This window comes from Pelodiscus sinensis, chromosome 26 (assembly GCF_052426305.1).
Source record: "Pelodiscus sinensis isolate ZL-2025 chromosome 26, ASM5242630v1, whole genome shotgun sequence".
Lineage (NCBI taxonomy): Eukaryota > Metazoa > Chordata > Testudines > Trionychidae > Pelodiscus > Pelodiscus sinensis.
In genome coordinates this window covers 7,708,973-7,733,205 of record NC_143077.1, presented here as the reverse complement: position 1 = coordinate 7,733,205, position 24,233 = coordinate 7,708,973, and the positions used below count along the sequence as shown (strand labels likewise).

General features: G+C 57.7%; 1 protein-coding gene across 2 annotated transcripts in view; it reads left to right on the top strand.

The window, feature by feature from the left end:
* Positions 1-11,960: 11,960 nt before the first annotated feature.
* The window catches only part of DLGAP3 (DLG associated protein 3), a 160,510-nt gene continuing 148,237 nt past the window's right edge, over positions 11,961-24,233 (top strand). Inside the window, exon 1 of one of the 2 annotated variants that reach the window (XM_075909188.2) lies at positions 11,961-12,412. The gene's annotated coding sequence lies outside the window, so the exon portion shown is untranslated. The remainder of the gene's footprint in view (positions 12,413-24,233) is intronic. The other variant, XM_075909190.2, reaches the window with a different exon arrangement.

The following is a 24,233-nucleotide window of genomic DNA, read 5'->3' as shown; positions in this document are numbered from 1 at the left end:
ATAGCGTATGAATTTTTAAATGCACAGATTCAAATTGAATTCTAATGCATGTAACTCCTGTAGGACCGGCTTGGAATGTCTCCCTCCAGTCCCCTGCGTGGTTACCACGGCCCCTCCTTGGTAACCGGGACTCCTCCAGCCCCCGATTGGGAAGCGGCAGCGGCGGGAGAGCAGCTGGGGGGTTGTAATCCAGCTCCTGTCCAAAACTTCTTGCCGGAGGACACCAGAACTGCTAACCTCAGGCACTCAAAACCCAGGACTCTCCCCGCTTCCGCCCCAAATCAGGAGAGTTTACAAACCAATCACTTGTTTTGAATTCTTTATAAATTAAAAAGGAACCACGTTTTCCTTTTTACTGTCCCCAGGGGCTGGAAAATGCAAGGTGGGTGTCTCATAGGACCCCATGACTCCAGGAGCTGGGGGGTTTGGAAAAGTGCCAGCTAGCCGGAGACTTACCAAAAATGGCCGGAGTCGGCAATGCTGGGGGTATAATGTAAATCACAAGTCACGTAAAGGTGCAGCCCTGAATGGCAGCGCCAGTTTGGTGCACGGCAAAGCAAACCACCATGTGCTAAATTGTGGTTGGGACACGCCCAGTTCTCCCTTTTGGCCTTCTATCCCTTCCCCACAGCAGAGGCAGGCTTGTGCATCAGGCAGGGGGTGGAGCTGCTCCGGGCCTTTAAGCTTGTCCCTTTGCCTCTGAGCTAAGTGCCCCCTGCAGATTGAGCAGTGCCCACTGGTGGTGCAATGACGAAATGCTGCTCACAACCAAGGACACAGATTTTTGCAGTGTGATCACCCCTCTTCTTTCTCGTGCACTTGGCTCGGCTCACATTTGACTGGCCATCATTAGGGTTCAGAGTTATCCCCTGGCCGAGTCAAAAAAGAGAGGAGTTAATTGTTGTTGCAGGCTGGCATTGCTCTGTTCCAGGCTGTCTGCTCCCTTACCCCTGGGCATAGTTTGAAGGTTCTGAGCTGCTGTCAGCATGTGAGAAAGGGAGCGGATCAGGACCAGCCCTTATGCTGTGATGCATCCGTGCTCCCCCAAAGGCCTAGGGGGGCATTGATACAAGTGAAGGCTGCCCTAGATGATGGCAGGGTGCTACACTGGCTCCCTGAATCCCCCTGTTCCTGCTTCCCATTTATAGCAACGGTGCAGCCCCTCCAGCATGAGAGAGGTGGGCGATGACTTTGCACAGCCGGCTACCATGGGGCAGGCTGCAGGGCAGCAGGAAACCCAGCTCCAGACCATGGGCAAGCTCTTATGCCCAGGGAGGAGAGTGCCAGGGCGACCCGGGCAGCTGGCACCGTGCGGCCAGCGGGCACACCCACATGCCCTGAAGAGGTGGGAGGGTTGGACGTAGCTTTCCTGTTGCCCACGCTCCTTTGCCAAAGCAGCCCCAGGTCTCCGCAGGGACCCGGCTCTGCCAGGCAGCCTGTGTGTAAAGATGTGGCGCAGGTTTAAATAGCAATAAATCCATGTTGCAAGCTGAGGGGTGGTAGCGGGGAGTGCTGCACCCGGGCTAGAGAGGGGAGGGGAAATCTCGCCCCCAGGGGGTCTGTCTCCTGGCAGACTGGGCAGTGAACCTTTCCAATAACCCAAGGGTGGAGTTGGGGTGTGTGCGGGGGCGGGGGGGGGGGGTCATGGGAAGGGGAGAGAAAACAGAGCCAGGGAAGGAAAAGGAGGGCGGGGGAGGCAGCGCGGCCTTGCAGTTAACTTATGGGGCCTGATCTAATGGCAAAACCCCCCTGTCCTGGGGCGTGTAGGGCAGCGATTGCTCCTGGAAGTGCTGCCGGCTGTGCCCCGAGCGGGCCAGCGGACCGAGCCTCCTCCCGGGGACGCGGCAGGTGTGTCTAGGTGGAGGGTGAAAATCGCGTCCGTAGGTGGATGGAAGCAAAGGTCGAGGTCGGTCCGTCCGTCCTTGCAGAGGGCAGGCGCATCACGCAGCCCACAAGGGAGAGGGGAGTCAGGTGCCCGGGGGAGAGGCAGGGCATGGGGGGGGGCACTCCAGCTCCTGCCCGAGAGACGGCTGTGATGCTGCACAGGCTTAGACAGCCTGGGGAAGGGGGGAGCGGGGAGGATTCTTGGCTTCCCCCATTGGCTCACTTAGGCGAATCCCTGCGCCCCCCGTGCCTCAGTTTCCCTGCCTGCACACGCGCGGCTGTCCGCTTTACATCCGCCTCCGTGGCCGGCCATGCGGGGCTCCGCAGCGGCTCATGTTTGCGGCGACGGATGCGGATCCGAACGGGGGGGGGGGGGTCCTAACCGTGCCACGGGCCCTTCGTGAGGGGCGCTGAGCTCCCCGGGCAACGAGCCCAGCTGCCGACACGGGGACGGTCGCTTGGGCCCGGCTCTGCCGCGGGGGGGGGGGGGGGGAAGCCCCCGGAGAGGCTCCCGGCGCTGGCTCGGGTTGCAGCTGGCGGCTTGGCAGGGAGACGAGCCCCCAGCGGGTAAGAAATCCCAGCGCCGCGGAGCTGGGTTTGCTCGGAGCGCCGCGTGGGTGTCTCTCTCCCGGCCTCTGCTGTAAATTACCTGCCGCTGGCCGGTGGTTAAGAATGCGTGGAAATGCGGGGATGCGCTTTCTTAAAAACCAGCTCCAGGCAGCTTGGCCAGCCAGGGGCTCCGGTGCCGAGCTCCCTCCCTTTAGACGGGCTTTGCGTGGGATGCCAGGAAACTCCCCCCTGGTGTGGGCGGACCCTTCCTCACCCTCCGGAGAGCAGGCCCCGCTCAAGCGGAGCTGCCCCACTGCAGGTTAGCTGGAGGGGCTGAGCGTGGGACTTTCAGCAGCCCAGCACACACCGCTGCCCTGGGAGCCAGCCGAGCCACCCTCTTAGCAGCAGTAGTAGGTTGTTACCCTCCCGTCGAGCAGCTTCTAGGTGGGGATGCCACACACCTTTGGCCCCTGTCTGACACCCACACGGCCTGGCTCACACGCGGAGGCACGGAGGAGTAACTCACACCGGGCATCAGAGCCAGAAGCAGAACCCAGGCGTCCTGGCTCACAGCGGCGGCAGCTCTAACCACTAGAGGCCACTGCTTCTCTCCTGTGAGCTTCCTCCGCCTCGTGTCCCAGGTGCTTGCTTGATTCCAGTGCGCCGGGCTTCCCAGGCTGCGGGGAGGGAGGGCCCAGAGGATGGAGAGGCAGGGAGCAGCGCGGAATGGGGGGCGTCTCCTACACGGTGAAGCTCCATCTCCCCTTGCACATAAGGCGCTGAGATTAGCAGGGGCTGGTTAGAGGCCTCTGCTCACAGAGCCTGAGGCGGCCGCTGAAGCTGGCTCTCCTCTCTGCTGCTGTAGAGTCCAGCGGGTCTTTCTCTCCGGCCTCTCTGCCTCTTCCCAAGCAGCCATCTCCCCTCCCTTCTGAAAGCAGGTCTCCTTCCTGAGAAACCTGCCCTACAGCCAGGAGCTAAGTCGCTACTGTGCTACTGCAGAGACCAAGTCAGAGTCTCTCATCCCCCTCCCCCCGTTATTCAGCTGGGGAAACTGAGGCACTGGGCAGGAAGCTGCTTGCCCTACAGCCCGGAGCTAGGTCACTGCTGTGCTACTGCAGAGACTAAGTCAGAGTCTCTCATCCCCCTCCCCCCCGTTATTCAGCTGGGGAAACTGAGGCACTGGGCAGGAAGCTGCTTGCCCTACAGCCCGGAGCAAGGTCACTGATGTGCTACTGCAGAGACTAAAAGTCAGAGTCTCTCATTCCCCCTACCTTATTCAGCTGGGGAAACTGAGGCACTGGGCAGGAAGCTGCTTGCCCTACAGCCGGGAGCTAGGTCACTGCTGTGCTACTGCAGAGACTAAAAGTCAGAGTCTCTCATTTTCCCCACACCCTGTTCGGCTGGGGAAACTGAGGCGCTGGGCAGGAAGCTTTGTGAGAGAGGCCTTGTGATGAGGTGAGCATACCCTGGACAGGAAGGGTTAAAACCCTGCGGGCAGAGGAAGTCATGCCCCTCCACTCGGACTGGGCATGCGCCAAGGGCTGGAGCAGTATAAAAGGGAGCAGCTCAGCTCAGTCTGGCCTGGATGTGGGAGGAGAAGGATCTGCTGCAGGAGCTCCAGAGAGACCCCAGCCAGAGAGCGGGGAGACTGCATTGAGCTGCCAGTGCTGGAGGAACCCCAGGTGGTGCTGTGGAACTACTGACTCTAGCCATTGGGCTGTGCTGTCCTGTATCCAAGGGCTGGTGTTACTGCCCCGGCCTGTAGACCTCAATGCCACAGGGCAACAGACAGAGATCACTGATGACCTGACAGCTGAACAGGCGACATCTACACCCCTTGGTATCTGCACCCCATGGGACGGGGGAGCGCAGGCACCGTGACCGGCCTCTTCATTGCAGCTGAGGCCGTGACCTCTCAGAGCCCAGCTTCTGCAGCAGGATGTTTGGAGCGTGGACCTGGCTCGTGCCCAGATGAGAGCAGGCTCCGGCACTGTTCTCGCAGCCACGAATGCTCCAGCAGGCACAGGCCTGGACTCGGTTCTGGCCAGGCTGGTGGGTCTGTCTCAGCCCGTGTGGCTGTGACCAGCTGCAGAACCGTTCCAGGAATGGCTCCAGCTGCCCAAGCATGGCACGGCGCTGGGAGCCTCGCTGGGCCACAGACTCCCTCCATGGAGAGCCTGGACCTCAGGCCAGGCCAGGCCAGGCCAGTGTTCACCAGGAGCCCAGCAGGTAGGGTTCTGAGCCCCGGCATGCAGCTCTCTGCCCCGGGAAGAGAGGGATGGCTCTTTGCCCAGGAGCTGGGGCAGGGGGAGACTTAGCAACTGGGAGAGGCTAGATTGGGGGGGGGGGAGGAAATGTCTACATTACAGAGGGGTTTTTTTTGCGAAAACGGCTGTTTTTTCAAAAAAAATCTTCAATTACGTCCACTCTGCAATCGTGTTCTTCCGAAAGAAAATCGAGAGAACAGAGGGGGTTTTCCGACATTGGCAATCCTCTTTCTACGAGGAAGAAGCCTTTATCCGCAAGAGCTCTTTTGGGAAAAGGCGTGTGTGGACGGGGAAGAGGGGGATCTTATAAAAGAAGAGGAAAGAGCACAGATGCCCCGGTGTCAACGCTGTTCATAGTAATCACAGCTGACATGTGAGATCGTGTCCATTCAGTGTGGACGCTCTCTTTCAGAAGATTTTTTTGGAAGATTTTCCGGAAAAGCTCCTTCCAAAACAAACCTGCCGTCTTGATGTAGCCAGGGACATGCCCAGAGCAAAGGCAGTTGTGGGGTCCCCTCGCCGAATTCATTTGAACCCCACCAGGGGAGAGACCTGGAGACGGACCTGCAGGAGGCAGCCTTGTCCTGCCCTGCCTGGAGTGATGACCCGATGAGGCCCTAATGGGTCTCTTCCGTTCCGTTGCTAATTTCTGTGATTGTCTCCAGGAGCGAATGTGTCCTAGTGCTGGCCCCGGCTGCCGGGAATTTATCTTCAGCTGACGGGCCACCTCCTCCGTCTCCCAGGATAACGGATGAGGCGCTGGAGCCCTGGGACTGTGCCAGGTGGTAGGTTGCAGTTAGCACAAGAGCTGATGATTTAGGATGAAGTTGGTTCAATTTCCACATGCTCGGGCTGCCGCAGGGGGCGGGTGTGGGCCCAGCAGAGCCTAATAGTGCCCCTGGGAATTTCCTGCCCATCCCCCTGTGCCGAAAGCAGCGAGCAGGGGCTCCAGCGCTTTGCTTTCCCCCTGATGTGCTCTGAGGGTTGTGAGGGAGGATTCCTGCCCTGCCCTGCCCTGCCCTGCCCCAGACTCCAGTGGGCCAGTTCCTTCCCTGCAGAGAGCTGGGCTGGGAGGCCTTGGGCTCCAGGCTCCTGCCCTTCATCTCTGCAGATGTAAATTTCAAGCTTAAGGTAGGTAACCAAGTTTCAGAGGTAGCTGTGGTTAGTCTGGTTCAGCAAAACCAATAAGGAGTCCGGTGGCGCCTTAAAGACCAGGGTGGGCAAAATACAGCCCACAGGCTGGTTTTGGCCCACCAAACCCCTGGGATCCGGCCTACAGGCCAAGCAGCAGCCTCAGGCAGGCTCCCTGCACACCACTCAAAGCAGCTGGCTGTGGGGGCCATGTGCTTCTCTGAACATCATGCTTGTGGGGAAGGGGGGAGGGAGAAGCTTTGCATGCTGCTCCTGCCCCCAGCACAGTCTTGCAGCTCCTATTGGCCGGAAATTGGCCAATGGGAGCTGCCTGGGCCACGTTTGCAGGGCAGGCCGTGTGCAAAGTACCTTCTCCCCGCCCCCAGGTTCACAGCATGCACAGACGTAAGTGGCCCCCAAAGCTTTGAGTGGCGTGTGGGGGCATGGAAGGCATGGTGCCTATCAGAGCCCACCTCTGGCATCCCAACCCTCTCCCTGCCCTTCTGCACCCCTTCCTCACATAACTCAAACCTTCTGCACATCTTTTCCTGCACCCATACCCCTGCCCAGACCCTGCACCCAAATCTGTTTCCTCTCCACCCTAGGTCACAACCCCCTCACAGATTCTAAACCCTCTCGCTCATCCTTCAGGTCAGAATCCTCTCCTTTACCCTTACCCATACCCCTTCCCAGACCTTGCATCACTTCCTGTACTCCAATCCCTCGCCCCAGGTCACAACCCCCTCCTTCACCCAAACTCCCTCCCAGATCCCACACCCCCTTTGGTACCTCGGTTCCCTACCCCAGGCTCCCTTCTGCACCCAACCTATATCCCAGCCCCCCCCATAGAAAAGCGTGGCCCTTGACCACTTACCAAATTCTTGGTGTGGCCTCCCCATCAAAAATGATTGCCCACCCCTGTCACATTACCGAATTGGAGGGAAGCAGCCAGATCGCTGCTGCACCCCTAGGTGGGGGTGCTGGCCCCAGAAATTGGTATGAAAGGGAGCCATGTGGGGTATTGAATGGGAGCTTATTGTTTGTTAATCTTATGTACGCTATTTATGTGAGTATATAATGTCTGTGTGTGTAGATGGGAATCTGTAATCTGTGTGGAAGCTGAATAATTCTCTGAATGTGGTTAAGCATGGCTATGGACAGGCTGAGTAGCAAAGCCCTGTGGAACAATGGCTCTCAATAGGCTATGGACACACCCAAAGAATGGGATTTGTCACCTGAGGGCAGCCAGCAGGGAACATAGAGATTGGCCTCTGACCAGGTGACTTGCTGCATACAAGAAGAGGCCAGGAAGGAGGTATAAAGAGGCCATGTGGTCGATGCCATTTTGTTCTCAGCTCAGCACTTCATCCCAGAGGCAGCATTGCAGGGATTGAAGAGTCCGGAAGACCTGTGGACCCATCCTGATCTTAGGATGTGCAAATAGAACTTTTAAACCAGCAGCTGTAACATCTCTGCTAGAGCCTGCATCGAAGACTGGGAGATTCGGTGCATGTAACGTACTGTACTTTAATAACCTTACTCTCAAGCTTTTCTTTCCTGTAATAATAAACCTTTAGATATAGATTCTAAAGGATTGGCCCAGTGTGATTTGTGGGTAAGGTCCAGAGGGTAAATTGACCAGGGATCTGTGGCTGGTTTCTTGGAACCGGACAGAACTTGTTCGGGGTAGGTGGGATTGGGTGCTAGGACCCCCCACCTGTGTATGAGGCCCGGGGCCATCTGGGGCACGGATATTGCTGGGGTGTCGGAGGGGTTTTGCTCGGGAGGCTTCAGGCAGGTTGCTGAAGCGCTCTGTGGGACTGGTTTGTGGCCTGTGTGGAGAGGTCACCAGTCGGGGGCTGTAAGTAGCCCTGGATTCAAGCAGTTTGCCCTGAGCGGACGCCCTCAGCTGTGCCCAGACATGGCCCGATCCGTCACAACCCCATTAAAGACTAACCATTTTATGATGGCATAAGCTTTTGTGAGTGGCAACTCAATTCAGCAGATGCAAGAAGGGAAAGAAAATGACACCGATCGTAGGAGCACAGAGATGGGAGTGTTCCATCAGAGCTAATTTGGATGTGGCTAAGAAGGGGAGAACACCTAAAGGGGAAAATGACTTATGGTAATGAGCAAGCCATTCCCAGGTTCTGTTCAGAGCCATTCTGAAGAGGGTCAGATTTGCACATGAATTCCCGCTTAGCAATTGCACATTGCAGCCTGGTTTTGAAGGGGTTGTGGGTTTTTTGTTTCTGCTTAAGGATGGCAACTTTCAAGGGTGCCCTGGAAGGCTGAAACATTCTCCCCCTGGGTTTTGCATGTTACCATTCTTGACGTCTGATGTGTCCTTTCATTCTGCCGCACAGACAGTGCGGTTTGCCCGATGGACATGGCAGAGGGGCATTGCTGGCACGTGAGGGCAGATACCACGTTAGTCAATGGGCAGGTGAAGGCGCTTTTGATGGCATGGCTGGTGTGGCTAGGCCCTGTGATGGTGCCACTCGGGTAGATGTGTGGACAGAGTTGGCCGTGGAGCTTGTTGTAAGACTGGTCCCCAGAAGAGTGTGTCTGTTGTGGGGGGGGGGGGGGGGTTGGGTTTCTGAGTCTCTCCAGGCTGCAGTGGCCAGAGCTGGATGGGCTGGAGAGAGGCCAGGCCTAGCACATGAGGAGGAGGGACTGAGGGGAATCAATAGAGAGGGGAATGGGGGGGGGCAGAGTGTGGTGAGTGAAGCCCTTCATGGGCCCCAGCCTGCCCTGCACCCATCGCAGGGTGGAATTGGAGGGGTCCTTACCCAAAAAGGAGTTGCGGGGGGAAGGTCACAAGGGGTGTGTGTGTGTGACTGCACTGCTACCCTTACTTCTGCATTGCTGCTCACACCAGTGCTACCTTCAGAACTGGGCTGCTGGACAGCGGCAGCTGCTGGCGAGGAGCCCAGCTCTGAAGGCTGAGACAGAGCCAGCAGCCGCACAGAAACAAGGGTGCCATGGTACGGTCTGGCCACTCTGACTTTGGTATTGCTGCTGGCTGCCTTCAGAGCTCGGTACCCAGCCCACAGCTGCTGCTCTCTGGCTGCCCAGCTCTGAGGTCTGCACAGAAGTAAGGGTGGCACTGCCATGACCTCCCTGCCAGTCCCTTTTGGGTCAGGCCCCCCAATCTGAGAAACACTGGTCTCCCCCTTGAACTCTGTCCTGCCCAGGGGAAAACCCACATGAGACTAGATGTCCTGCTCTGTGATGTATTTTTCATGCTTGTGCATTTGGGAGGGCCCTAACTATTATCAATGGGTAACAGAGCCCTGAATTGAACCCCGATCTCTTGATCCCAGCCTGGTGACCAAAGACTGATCCCACCCCCAGGGTCTTAGATCCTTTTATGCCTTCAGTGGCCATAGAGGGGAGAGGAACCCTGGGTTAGTGGTTCGGAACTCAGGTCTCCTGCGTTTCAGCTCTGATGCTGGGTTGCATGACCAGGGGCAGGCCCCCCACTTCCCTGAGCTCAGGGGAGGCAGTTGCCAGGGAGGCCCAGCAGTGAAAGGGTTAAGAGGCAGTGACTCTGCCCCCAAGGCAGGGGGATGGGCTTTGACTTGGGGGCTGCCGGTGGGAGGTCTCAGGCCATTCTGTGAATTACGGGCATGATCCAGACCATGGAGCCGCACACGCTGAGCTGGAAGAAAAGCAAATAGGCCAGGACCCTCCTGTGCCGGGAAGCTACCTCAGTTTCGAGCATTCTTCTGATAACCAGCTCGCCCAGTACTTACAAGTGGCCCCAAACCGGGACACATGGCACTCAGGAAGCGACCCTACAATAACAAACCTGCATGCAAAGCAACCTCTGCAATAACACGCCAGCTTGCACAGCCATCACCAGTGACTCTATCGCAAGCCATTGTGCCTAACACGCACGAGTGAGCCTCCACTACGCCACGGTGCGTGGGGGACAGGGCGAAAACCCAAGGCAAAGGCAGCTGGTTAGAGGATTCCGTTTCTGCATGGTTTACGCTAAACGCCAGCAAGTGGAAGGAGAAATGATTTGGACAGTTCCTGGCCGAGCCCCTATTAAAGTCATCATGCCACCACCGGCGAGAGCACGACTTTCCTCCGCTTCCCCGGGGGGGAACAGCGGCTGCACAGCTCGGCCTATTATCACAGCAACAATAGGTCTTCAGTGCTCCGAAAGCAACCCAATAAGACAGCAAAAGCCCAGTCGAAGGGCATGCGCCAATCCGCGTGCGCCTCCTCTCCTGGGCATGCAGGGAGGCGTTCACCAGCTTATTATTTTATTGCACTTCTCACTCGCGTGGGGCCGTAATCACTATTATTAGTGAATTAAGCTGCGGAGGGTGAGGGGTTTGATGTGTGAAGGGCAGAAAGGAATCTCCGGCCTGTGCCGCAGGCTCTGCACTGATCTGGGAGACAGCAGAAGGAATAGTTATTGCCTAGTCCTGTGGCAGGGCCAATTATGTTTCCCGCTCCTGGGCTATTCCCCGCTCGCTTTGTCAAGGGCTAGGAGTTACAGGTGATGCTCAGCAGGCTGCAGATATCTCCCGGGCAAGGTTAGTTATTGCTCCTCTCCGAGCATGAGCCGTGTGACCGAGCAAACCATGCCAGCGTCTCGGGAGCCTGCAGGCTTCAGAGCACATGCCCCTAGGAGGCGAGCTACGGCGGCCTTACGGTGACGATCACCCCTAGACGGAGGGAGGCGCAGACTCCCCAAGCCAGCAGTAAGCCAGGATGGGTCTGGAGCTCCCAGGAGGTAGGTATGACCCTTGAATGGAAGATGATGTCGTGTGATGAAACTTCCAGGAATACGTCCAGGCGAAATTGGCAGCTTTCCCGTGTCATAGCAGTGAGCGCGCACTATGGAGTGTCACCCCAGACAGGGGAGGAGGGTGAGGGGTGAGGGGAGAGCGGAGATAATCTCTCGCCACTGCCTTGGGGTGATGGCTTTGAAATACTTGAATGAGGCCACTGGGTTGGGGAAGTTGGCTCATTGGGGTGGGGGAAGGAGTCACGGGTACCTCTGTGAAATATGTCTCAGACACCATTACATGCATCCTCACACAAGCCCTTGGCCATTTGCACATAGGCCTGTGCACGCACATGCATTTGCACAGTCACACCTACACTAGGGTGCAGTTACACACCCGTGCCTGCACCTTTGCAGACATGTTCCTCCCATGCACTTGTGCCCTGGACAAAGTGGGTGGGGGGTTGCCCACAAAAGCTCCTGCCCAAATAAATCTGAGTCTTTAAAGTGCCCCCAGACTCCTTGTTGTTTTTGTGGACAAGGGTGGGAGCCCTCACACCCCCTCCTGCTGCCTCGTAAGTGCAAATATTCGGGATGTGCCCACGTGGGCACATGTACCCCATAGTGCAAATGTTCACGTGGGCACATGCACTGGTGTACATGTTGGCACATGCACCTCATATGTGCAAATGTTCAGGGATGTGCCCACATGGGCACACGCACACTACTTTCATGGCAGCCCTGTGCAAAGGCTTCTCCCAGCAAAGGGTGCACAGGGAACAGCATGCAGCCACGCAGGCCTCTGTGCACCCACCTGCAGGCAGGGGAAATCTCTTTGTGGGACAGAGTCAGCCTGGGTGGGGTCCTGCTCTGGAAGGAAGGATCTGGCACCTAGCTGGCTCATGGCTGGCCATGCTGGGAGTGGGGGGGGGGGGGGGGGGAGGCAAGGCCTTCTCTGCCTCACCCCACTTACGCACTATTGCCTTTGCTGTGCCCATCACTGCTCCAGGCTGCCCCCTAGAGACTGGCTTCCCGGGCCAGACGCAGGTGAGGGGTGAGATGAGTTTGGAAGCCTCAGCCTTGGTCCTGGCAGAACATCCCCTCCCCCTCCCCCTCCCAGCTGGTGGCATCAGAAGAGCTGGGGGCGGGGAGGCAGGCTGGATGAGCCGGGGTGTCAGGATCGGGGCACCCCCCTACCCCGCCCCTCCTCCCCCAGGGGCCGGGCTTAGCCTGGCGCTGCCCGAGCTCCTTAGCCGGGGCGGGGGGCTGCCCCCGAGCGCGCGCACGGCCCCCCCCGCCCGGCGGCTTCCATTCTCCTAGCGCGCGGCGAGGGGGGGTCCCCCGCCCGGTCCCCCGCCCCTTGGCAGCGGGGCTGGCGAGGAGCCCGCCGGCCGTGGGGCGGCCCCGACATGCAGCGGCTGGAGCCATTTTGCATCTTCCCCGCCTGCCCCCGCGGGGCGGCGCAGCCCGGGCTGCCCCGGGAGGGCCGCTGGCGCGTCTGCCTGGGCTGCGCTCCCCGCCCCCGGTTCCCGGGAATCCACCTCCGCATCTTCCCCGCCGCCGCTCCCTGGGTGTCAGGCGGTAAAGGCGGCCCCGGCGTCTCGCTGCGATTAACCCCCTAGCTCCGCAGTGCGGGGCTGGCGAGGGAACCTCCAGCCTCGCCCCCTCCCCCGCCGGGCTCCGCTCCGGCCGGGGCGCCGGGCTCCAGCGCAGCCTCGCGGGAGGGGAGCCGCGGCGGGCGCGTTCCTCGGGGGGCGCCGCCGCCAGAAGCGAGGCCGCCGGCGGAGCGAGGCTGGCGGGAGGATGTAGCTGCGAGGCGCGGCTCCCCGGCACGGTAAGCGACGCGGGGCCATTGTTGGCTGCGGGTGGGCTGCGGGTGGGGGAGCGGGGGGGGGGGCTTCGTTGCCAGCCGTGGGGGCGGGGATGCAGGTGGGTGGCCAAGATCAACAGTTAGTCGCCGGCTTGGCCAGGGCTCGACCCTCCCGGGGCGCGGGCTGCGGCGGACTTTGCGCTCCGGGGCGCGCCTGGGCCTCGCTCCTGCTGGGGCCCAGGCTGGTGGGGGGGCCCCCCTCCCTCTCGGGGCTACCGGCTCAGCAACCCGGCCGCCGGCTGGGTCGGAGGGGCGAGCGGACCCGGGCTCCTTCTCCGCCTCCTCGCCAAACTTCGCGGCGCGCTGGTTCCGCGGAGCCGGGCCCGGCTGCGGCGGGGTCCAGCAGCAGACGCCCCTGGCAAGCGGGGAAGCTGGAGGGGCAGGATCGTGCCCGCGGAGGGAGGGGGGGGGATAGGACCCCTGCGGGCAGCCCTGCTCTGGCTTTTGCGGGGGGGGGGGGTTACTTGGGTCTCCCCGAGCCGCAGAAACTTGCAGGTCAGGGGTGGGGCTGGGCTCGTTCCGCTGCCTCCTGGGGAGGGACGAGACCCCCCCCCCAGCTTGAAGCCGAGAGCAGGACACGCCTCCCCCCGCCAGTCCCCCGGGGTTGCGGGGCCGGCTGTCCCCGCGCGTTGGGCTGGGCGTGTGGAGGCGGCAGGAATCCAGCTTCTAACACGGGGCCGCTGGAGCCAGCGCGCAGCGCAACCTTGGCCCGCTCCGCTGGGAATTCCCCGGCCACTGTTCCCTGGCTCCCCTGGGGCCCGCTTCTCGCCCTTCGCCGCCCGGGCTTCCTGCCTCTGTGGCCACTTGGCAGCTCCCCCCGGTGACTGCCCGACTCTCGCGGGGGCTGAGGCCCTGGGGGGTTGGCTTGGAGCGAGGGCTGCCCAGCGGTGGGCAAAGCCGGGCCTGGCACCGGTATCCTGCCCCGCAGCTCCAGCCTTGGCAGCAGGCAGGGTGAGAGGCCGTTGTGGAAAACGTGGGTCCGTGCCTCGGTTTCCCCACGTGTCCAACAGGGATGGTGACACGCGCTGCCCCTCCCCACAGTGAGGCTGCGTGGATCCATGTGTGCGGTGCTCTGAGACCTGCCCACCCAGCGAGTCCCAAAGCTGGTCCTCAAAGCAGGAACACGGGGCCCAGAGCTTGTGAGCGGCTGTGCATGGGGCGGGTGCACCGATTGCCCTGGCCAGGCTGCTGTGACGAAGCTGGCAGGGACCCCGTGGGCGTGGGTTTTGTGGGACCAATTCGCTGCTTTGCCTAGCTTTACTGCAGGGCAGGGGGGTTGTTGGAAAGAGCAAAATCTGGGAATCTGCGTTCCTCTGCCGACTTCACTGCTGAGTCACAGCGTGGAGAGCAGAATCGGGCCCAGGCCTCCCAGCTGTTGTTTGAAAGCTCATTCTCCTCCCTAAATCCAACCGTCTCCCCGCCAAGGGGCCTGGTGATGGGCGATAGTGGAGCTCCGTCTTCCATCCCAGCCCCGGTGGAAGGGGGAGTCTTCCTCTGTGGATTTACACTGGAGCAGGATCAGGCCCGAACTGTAGAGCTGGCTAAAAAGGTGCCATGTGGTAACGTCCGCCAGTCTGGGCCATCTGCAGGGTTTGAATCGGGGACCGCTGGCCCTGCAGTGCAGATCTGCTTTAGGGGAGTTACAAGAGTAGCTCCATCAGCGACTAGCAGAAGTAGGGCTGTTACCCCCTAGCAGCCAGGCCCATGGAGAGGGATGGGTTACATGTACACGCCAAAGGCGGGGCATGGAGATTTTGCATAAGGTAAAATCCTATGGATTTGAGTGTGGATTCCTTTAGAATGTGATGTAGTTTATAACGCCAAGCCCCACCAAGGTGTCTCTGGGAGCCCGAGGGAGGCTGGATTCTGCTGGTGTGAATCTGGATTGATTCCGGAATGGTTACTGCTGGGTAAATGAGAGCAAGAGCTTGCTGGTAAAGTGTGGCTTCCTTCAGAATGTGATGATGGGGGTTAGACGTGGCCTCGTGGTGCTGTCTCGTGGCCACCCCACCCCAGACAGCTGCCCGGCCTCTGTTGATGGCTGTCAGGCGGGCTGTGCAGTTCCTCGATGGGAATTCTTGGAGGCAGGGTAGGGGGTTGACAGACATTGCAAAGCGGCTGGGGGAATTTTGCTGGGAGTAACGTGGTTAGCCGGTGATGGGGAGATTTCATTCCCTTGCTGGGCTCCCTCGGAATTAACCTCAGGCTGCGTTGACTTGGCTGTGGATGGCTCTGTTGCGACATCCCCTTTCCACGTGGGACAGCTCCCAAATCCTCTCGAGAACCATGGACTCCGATGGGGAGACTGATGCTCAATGTAACTCTTTGCCGTGTTTTAGGGCAAGGAGACCGTGCTGCCCGGCCGAGATTTGCTGCTGGCAGGTGTGGTGGCTTTTGGAAGCATGGATGTATTCTCAGGGGCTGTATCTGTTCTCGGCGGGTTTATTGCTGCTATCTAATCCCTGAGCACAAGGCTCACGATTGGGGGGAGGAAAATATGGCTGGGTGGATGGTCATTTATAACGCCAAGCCCCACCAAGATGTCCCTGGGAGCCCGAGAGAGGCTGGATTCTGCTGGTGTGAATCTGGATTGATTCCCAGGTGTAAATGAGAGCAGGAGCTTGCTGGTAAAGTGTGGATTCCTTTAGGAAAGAGATGTCACTTCCTGTCTCTCTTGCTCTCCTTCTCATCCCCAGCCCAAGTGCTTGTAAGTGTTCTCCTGGAAACGCTGCCGTGTGTGCTCCCAGCAGCCCGGTGCTGGAGGAGGCTCCCCCGTAGGCGGCTGAGGGATCTCTCGTTTGAGGGAGGCGATCTCGCTGCGAGGAGCCGCACACAATAGCGTGGCCGATGCACTCAGAGGAGGGGTTGGCAGCAGATCAGCCTTTCCGATGCATTTATCACAGCGCCTGCGGTTCCCGTTTCAGCAGGCGTGTAACCACCAGAAATAAACAGCCACCGGCGGATCCACAGAGCAGCTGAATTCCTGAAACGGGCAGCTGGCCCGGGGCGGGCGCTGCCAGAGTTTGTCTCCATGGGGAGAGGTCCAGTTAGACTCTTCAGGCTTTTGCCCCAGCTAGGAGACTTCTGGGCTTTGTGCCCCTGTCCCTGCTCACTCCGTCCTCCCTCCCTCCCCCGTCCTCCCTCGCTTTCACCAGGCAGGGGTGCTGGCTCTGGTCTTGGATTAAGGGATTTGGCATGCGAGAGGGGCTCTGAGCTGAGCCTGGGGCAGGCAGTTGAGGTGCCAGAGGTGCAGGTTTGAGGTGCAGCTCTGGGAGGCCAGGTGGATGCAGGGGTGCTCAGGACTAGGGCAGGGGCTTAGGGTGCAGGAGGGGGTTCATGACTGGGGCAGGGGTTCAGGATGTGGGCTCCCGCAGGGCCCTGCTTCCCTTGGGTGGCTCCTGGGTGGTGGTGACCAGCACTTCCCCTCCTTGCTGGGCTCTTAGAAGACATTGAGGGGTAAATTTGAGCTAAATCACAGTGAGCCACAGCTGGTGGCTGTCGACAAACTTTATGGGACTGCGGGGAAACTTGGCCACACCCAGGATAAGAGGACATGTGAGTAACTCAGATCACCCCGGCCCTGGCCCTGCACCACCCCCGAAAGCAGCCAGCAAACTCCATCCCAAGTCCTGTTGTGTCCCCCCTCGCTCTGTGGAGATAGGATACAGGGTGGGAGAGGAGTCACCTTGACATCAGCACCCCCTCCTCTCCCTTCCCGTCCCTGCCCAGCAAACAGGAGGTTCCCAGGGGGGCAGCTCCAAGGCAAAGGGCAGGAGTTGCACAGCAGTAGAGGAAGGGGCAGCTGAAGTGCAGGCACTGGATAGCCTCTTGGCCAAACCGGTCAGGATCACCTGTCAGAGGATCTGAGATCTACCAGTCGATCCCGATCGACTGGTTGGTGGCCACTGATCTAGACCCTAGGGGGCAGGCGTCCCTTTGGCATGGCAGCAAGGAGGCCTTCATAGACTGTCCAGCTTCAGGAGAAAGAGGGAGTCCCCATAGGGGGGTGATGGAGAATTTTCAGGGCCGAAGATGGGCTCAGGTCTAGCATTAGGGGGCCACGGTTGAGGTGGTGAAACCACCATTGCAGCCTGTTCCCTTGTTGCTGAGAGAGGCCAAGTCCTGGATGGACCAAGGTGAGGCCACCTCAACGTTTCAGGAAGGGGACTGAGAGTCCCAGCTGGAGGCTGAGGTATGAGGTCGAACCTCTCTGGCCTGACACCCTCGGGACCTGACGGGTGCTGAACCAGAGAACTTGCTGAACCACGGGAGGTCAATACTGTCTAGCAGCAGGACCAGCACTTCCCCTGCTTGCTGGGCTCTGAGAAGACATTGAGGGGTGAATTAGAGCTAAATCACAGTGCGCCACAGCTGGTGGCTGTCATCACACTCTATGGGACTGCAGGAGAGCTTGGCCACACCCAGGAGAAGAGGACATCTGAGTAACTCAAATCATGCCGGACCACGGATGTTACCAGACCAGAGAGTGCCGGGCGAGAGGTTCAACCTGTAGTGGGAAGCTTGCCCTGCGGCTGCACCAACTCTGCGGATAATCAAAGGGCTTAAATCACCTCCAATCTTTGGTCAGCACTAAACTCCTAGCTGCACTGCTCTGCAGGTAGCTTAGGCCTGGCAGTGACCCAAGCATGTGGGTTGTTGCCAGGGCTGTGAATGCAAGCGATCCAGTGCACTAGGCTATTCGTTAATATTTGTTGTTGGGAGCGTGGGGGGATATTTTGGGAGTATAAGGTTGGGCTAGAAAAGGAATGTTTTGGGGCTCATGCTGTGAACGAGCATTGGTACCCGTGCTGTGAACATGAGTCTCATACCTCGACATACATCTGTGATGGGAGAGGGTCTTTCTAAGGAACACCCTTCCCCTCTATGCTGCCCACGGGTTTTATCAGGGTCTAGTCTCATTGTGAGGATAGAAGCAGAGAATACCGGATCTAAGGTTGAATTGAAAAGTCCCACTGCTGCTTGTGTGGCTGTGATCAACTGCAGCACAGAGCCACCCTCTTGCCCTACAAAATATAAATTAAACTGCATTTTTGAAAGCTACCCTAAAGTTTAACTGATCTATAGTTTGCACAGTTTTGGATCTGGGGTTCAGCTTTTGCCAGTGCTTGGAGGTGCCTGTGTCTAGAATTTGTATTTGGGCCCATCAAGATTTATTGGGGGGAGATTTGGGCTGGAATATCACTGGCACAGAATCACATTCAGTTTCAAGTACTTCAAGTCCAAATATTCCACTTAGAGCTAAGGTCTATAACGAACTGAACCAACTCCTGGATCTGCACAGCTGGGCAATTTGGATCCATATCCAGGTTTTGCACATGGCCCTTATCTCTCTTACAATAAGCTGAACAAAACATCTGGATCCAGTCTACCCTGATTTTTTTTTGGGGGGGGGGGGAATCTGGAGCCAAATTTTGCTCTTGAACCTTATTGCCACAATAGGCCAAACAAACCAAAGCTTTGGAACTGAACAAAATGAGGGATTTGGACACTGATCCAGATGGTGTGACTTAAGCCCGTCACTGTCCAAGCAACACCAGGATTCCCCTTAAAAGCTCTCAAAGCATCAAACCTAACACAGGGCTAAATATTAGGCCCAAAAAGTTATTACTTCTGCTGTGGCACTGGGAGCATGGAGGTCCCCACTGCAGTCCTAGGTGTTTGTTCCAGGAATCTGGTGATGAATAATTAAAGTTGCATTGCTTAGAAGGATACAGAAAGCTAAGACTACTCCCCCCTATTGCTGCTTTAATTTAAAAAATGCTCACAAGCCATAGCTTGCATTAAGGCCCTACGCCAGTGGTCCCTAACCTTTTGGGGTTGCCGGGCGCATGGGGGTGGGACCACGCCTGCTCCATGCACCCAGTGGTGGGGGCCCCACCTGTGCCACACGGCTGGGGCCGTCACCACACCTGTGCTGCGTGCCCAGGGTGAGGGCCGTGCATGTGCGGTGCCCCTGCAGCCCAAGGCGTAAGATTGGCTTGGGCTGGTCCTGGTCACTCGGCGGGTGCACATAAATGCCCCGGCGGGTGCCATGGCACCCGTGGGCACCGCGTTGGGGACCACTACCCTACGCTCTTTGGGTCAGATCCCCCAGTGGTGTAAATTGGCTTAGCTCCATTGAAATCAAGACTAGTTGGCTGGTTTCTCTTCTTCATAACCTGTCTTGCTAAGGTCTAGAGGTTTCTGCCATCCTATAGAGTGCAACAGGGTTAATCGTCAAACAGTGGGCTGATGTCCTGCAAAAAGGCCATAAAATTGCTCCTTGAAAGGTGGGCTAGGGGGCAGTGTTCCCTGTAAGCTGAGCGCTGGGCTGCTGCCCAGGAGAGATTCACATGCCACCCAGCTGATTGACCGAATGCCCACAGCTGACCACAGCCAGCAGCATTTCTATTGGTGGTGCACATCTGCACATGCCTTGGTGCACAGAACAAAAATTATCCCACACATAGATGGCAACACTTAGAGGGAACGTTGCTAGGGAGCATCCATACAAGTAGAGCAATTCCATTCTGCTATCTGTGCAGCACATAGGAACGAATCTCAAGCGGAACAGTCTTAGCAGGAGTGACTGGGGAAGGTTTTGCCAGTTACACTAGGGAGGTGTATAAATAGTTCACCTTGCTCTCCATTCATTCTGGTGGTGGTTCAAGGAGAACGTGCCCCAGGTGGCGCTCAACGAGCTGCCTGGTGCAGGACACAGTGGCCCCTCAGATGCCGGCATATCAGTCTGTTTCCAGGGTGACGTAATGCCGTTTTAAAAATACCTTTCCTAGGGAAATTACAAATGCCCCATCCCCCACAATGGAAAGGCCCCCAGAGCCAGAGCTATTTCATTGAGCAAAATAAGAATGAAATGTCCATGGGGCTTGAACCGCAGCCCAGCTTAGGGATGGGAGAATTCCTCGTCCAAGTGAGCATGAAATGCCCTGGACCCAGCGGGAGGATCAGGCTTCTGCCCATGTTAATGTATTTCACGGTGAAGGCAATGGGTGGGTTCCATTCCTGGCATCTTGCTGGGCGTGTTTGTAAAGCACTGGGTCTCAGGAAAGCTGGGTTCTGTTCCCGCCCTGCCAGACCCCCTGGGGGCCCCGGGCTGACATGCTTCCCCCTCTGTGCTCATCTCCCTGCCTGTGAATTGTTTCCCCATGCGTGGCGCTCAAGCTGGGTTTCCTCATCTCTTCCTTGACACCCCCACCCTGCAAACAACATGCCCATCCTTGTGCTGCTGCCACCTTGCTACCACCCTGCCTCATTTGGCCTGTGCTTAGCTATGACTGTGTCTCTGCTGCTCCCTGCGGGCTCTCGAGGGGTGCTGGAGTTTGGCTGGGCTGGGGCTCAGGAGATTTGTGTCCTATTCCTGGCTCTGCTACTGACCTGTGACCTGTGGGTAGGTCACTTTCCCTTTCAGTGCCTCAGTTTCCCCTCTCCTCCTCGGTTGGTAAGCTCTCTGAGGCAGGGACTGTCTCACAAGGTGTGTCTGCAGTGCCCAGCACAGAGGGGTCCTGATCTCAGTTGGGGCCCTTATGGCCAGGTGTGCCATTTCAAGAGGGCCAGAGGTTGAGGGGTGGGGGCAGGGGGGACCCAGCTGTGCATACTGGGACACTGCTTGCTTTTCTTCTCCTTGCCAACCGGGAGTGAGAGGAATGCAGACAGGCTGCATGCTTTCCCCTCGCTCCCTGGTAGAGAAATCATAGAACTAGAAGGGGCCTCGAGAGGTCATTGAGTCTAGTTCCCTGCTCTCGCAGCAGGCCCAAGCACCAAGCAGACCAACTGGAAGGGGGAAGAAGAGCAAGCAGTATCCAGATACACGTGGAGGTAGCCTCCCCCACCGCCTTCTCCGTCAGGGCCCCCCTTATCTCTCCTGCCTGGGGCTGCCGGCTTTTGGGCTTAGGGCATATCTACACTGCATGCTAAGTCCAGACTCCGACTCAGGTGTGAGCCCAAGTCCCTGTGCCATCCACACACAAATCAGTCTGATTCGGGTCCGCCACCCCTCAGGAGCCAGGTCCTCTGCCCTGGCGGGGTGGGGGTGGTGGATCGCAGCCCAAGTCTTGCTGCAACACAGGTCCAAGCCCTGGTACTTTGCAGTGTGGATGCAGATCAAGCTGCAGACGGATTCAGGTTTGCACAGGGCAGTAGGGGCATGTTCACAAGGCTCTGAGAGCCAGGTTTACAATGCAGCATGGACACCCCAGTGTGGGCTTTGGCAGCTGTGCCTGTCCTGGGCTTTGGATGCAGCGTAGACACACCCCGAGGCTCTAATAGGTAGCAGTCAACCTGTGGAACTCCTTGCCAGAGGATGTTGTGAAGACCAGGACTTTACCCGAGTTCAAAAAAGAACTCAATAAATCCATGGCGGAGAGGTCTATCAATACTTATTAGCCAGGATGGGCAGGAATGGTGTCCCAAGCCTCTGTCTGTCAGAGGCTGGGAATGGATGACAGGAGAGGGATCACATGAGGATTACCTGTTCTGTTCACTCCCTCTGGAGCATTTGCTATTGGCCACTGTCAGCAGACAGGATATTGGGCTAGATGGACTTTTGGTCTGACTGAGTATGGCCATTCTTATGTTCTACCATAACACAAATAATAAATTGGAGTGACTCTTGCTTCTGCTCCTTCCACTGGAACGAAAAGAAAATCCCTATTAGCTCTGAGCAGTGTGGGGTCTCTGGAACACAGCTGGGTCCTGATGTCATGGAACAGAGGACCGTGGTGTGTGTCTGTCTCTCTAAAACACACACAGTCTCTCTCTCTCTTTCTAATACCAAGGCTGAGAGATTTGACAATAGGGATGAGTCACCTTATTGCAAAGGCCTCCTGGCTGCTGTGCTGAGTGTGCTCAGGGCTTGGCAGTGGAAGAGAGGAATCCTTGCGATCCGCATTCTCAGATCCGCGCAGCTGAAACAGCCTCCCGTCTCCAGCGTGTGGCTTCCTCCCACGGTTTCCTAGGGATTCCTCCGCTGCCGGGGTCCCTCAGGACAGCTCAGGCTGAGCACTAGCAGCCAGTGCTGGGAGCTGAGGCAGGCCTAGGCCCTGTGACAGGGATGGGCTGCTGCCACAAAGCGTTGGCCGCGTGGAACTCGCAGGGAGCCCTGCTTTTTACGAGTCGTGGGGGGAGAGGTGGTGCGCCCCTAGGGCCCAGGCCTTTGCAAGGTGGGCTGGAATGCTGCAGCATCACATCGTCCCCCCCCTAAATCTACACCCCTCCTTGTCCCCTGTGCTCTCCTGCCCGGCTCTCTGGTCACACTGTCTCCCCCGGCTCCCCCCGTTCTCCTGCTTTGCCCTCTCCCATCTTCCCTTCCCGGCCCATGAGCTCTCCCCCAGAGTGCCATGAAATTGACAAGAGAGCACTTGGTTGTCAAAGCTGCTGACTCTGAGCTTGCGGCTCCCCTGGATTGATGCTCTTGCTCAGGCTCTGCCCCCCTCCCCTCCCTTTCTGCTGGGAGCAAGCCAAGAAGATCCCGAGCTCGCCAGGAGCGCGTGAGCACAGGGCATGAAGTCTGTGCTTCCTCCCACCTCCTTTCCCTGCCGCTCCTCTCCTGCCAGCCGCACCAGCCTCCTTTGAAGCAGAGTGCAAGTGACGGATCGTTTCGCTGCAGCTTGGAGTACAGATCGCTGTGCCGGTTAGCCTGACCTGGCGTTCGGAGAGAGAGATAGCGGGGTGGGGGTGGGGATGGGGATGGGGATGGGGGTGACTTAATCATTCCCAGGCCAGTACGGTGTCTGTGTGTGTGCAGGGTCTGATCAAACCACATGGCCCAGCAGGTACGTTGGCTCAGTGGGGTACACGGTGGGAAAGCAAATGCACACTGGATTAAGGAGAATGAATTCATACAATTATTCATGTATATAAGGGCAGGGCAGATCTGTGTCTCCCCCACGACTGCTAGAGGGCAGAGTATCTGTGGATGAACATTGGCATCTATTTAAACTCCCCTAAAACCTTCTATAAATCCTAATTAGATGTGTCACATTTCTCTTCCCACCCCTCAAAGGCTGGAATTGGAATGAGAAATGACGTGGTTTCTAATCCGCCGCAGAATTCCTGTTTCTCTGGGCTTTGTAATTCTCCCCTTTCAGACCTTGCTTACCGCACAAGTACGCTTCATGGCTCCAGAAAATTAATACCCCTGCATCTCTAGCAATAATCCTGGGGAAGCCCTACAATAACAAAGCAGCGGGGGCCAGCCAAGCACTCCTGAGCCGCAGGGAAAGGGCAAAGTGGGAAGGAGAGGCAGAGCTTGGGAGTCTGTTCCTAGCTGTCATTGGCGTCTCTGGGACCTTGGTGAGTTATAGAAGTGGGATATTCAGAGTTGCTGAAGCCAGTGGGAGGAGCCACTGCTCAGAATCAATGTTCGCTCTAATGTGTGTCCCTTCGTGTGCAGAATAAATTTTGTTGTGTGTGCCAAGGCAAGCCCCAAAGTGCACCACCAGTAGAAACACATGCTGCCAGCTGGCGCGCTCTGCTGATCAGTTGGGTGGCATTGGAGTCTCTCGTGGGTGGCTGCCCAAGTGCTCAGCTTACTGGGAATGCTGCTCAGGACCTTTGAAAATCAGGCCACTTGACCTTCTGTGCCTCAGTTGGCCCCTCCTGACAAGGGCGCGAAGGAGACCAGGTGCACCGCGAGGGGCCGCTGATGCCTGTCCGCCTCTCTGAGCAGCTCCACAGAGGGGCTTTGTTCATAGGGTTTGATTTTTATATCGCTCACAGCTGTCGAGTTGCACTTGAAAAGGCATTTGCAGGCAGGTGCCCAGGGTAATCAGACATGCCGGTCGATGCGCAGACCGATACACCGACAAATGACCTCCGTGGCGGGTGGCTTTTTTCCTTGCTAAGAGCACGGAAGGTGCCATTGGGCCCACTGGTGACGGGTGCAGCATGGAAATTCCCACCCAGGAAGTGTGTGGGTGAGGTGACATCGATGCTACTAGTCCTGGTGGCATGGCCCTGTCAGGGCACGGGCAGTCCTGCGCACAGGTTGTGCATGGGGCTGTGTGCTTTAAGGAGGGGGCTGACCCACAGGTGTAATGTGAAAGGATACAGTCCCACGAAAGCCCTCTGCATGGCAAGGAATGTAACTCCGTCGGTGCAAACCCACTTTGGCTAGGCTGCTCCTCAGAGCACTGTCCACTACGGGGTTTGAACCTGGGACCTCTGGATCCCAACACAAGAGATGCTTCTGCCTTAGCTTTGGAATCTGGCCCTGTTAGCCAAAGCCTGCGGCAGCTCATGAACCTCATGGACTGAGGAACTGCAGTTAGATTCCCCTTCGTGGTCCAGCAAGGGCACCCACTTTAGGGTCCTCGGCTGTCCCCTTTCTTGTCCAGACCCCTGTCGCTCTCACTCCTCATCAGGGTCTTTCTCCACGCTGCACAGTTCCCTGCCTGCATTGGCCATGTGGAATAAGAGACCATCCCTGTCCCATGCAGCTTGCAAAACATCTGCCGTTTGATCTCTTTGAAGTCTGGTGAAAAGCATTTGACTGTCTAGGAAGGGGTACGGCAGAAAGGGATCTAGGGGTTATAGTGGACCACAAGCTGAATATGAGTCAGCAGTGTGATGCTGTTGCAAAGAAAGCAAACATGATTCTGGGAGGCATTCACAGGTGTGTTGTGAGCAAGACACGAGGAGTCGTTCTTCCGCTCCACTCTGCACTGGTTAGGCCTCAGTTGGAGTATTGTGTCCAGTTCTGGGCACCACATTTCAAGAAAGATGTGGAGAAATTGGAGAGGGTCCAGAGAAGAGCAACAAGAATGAT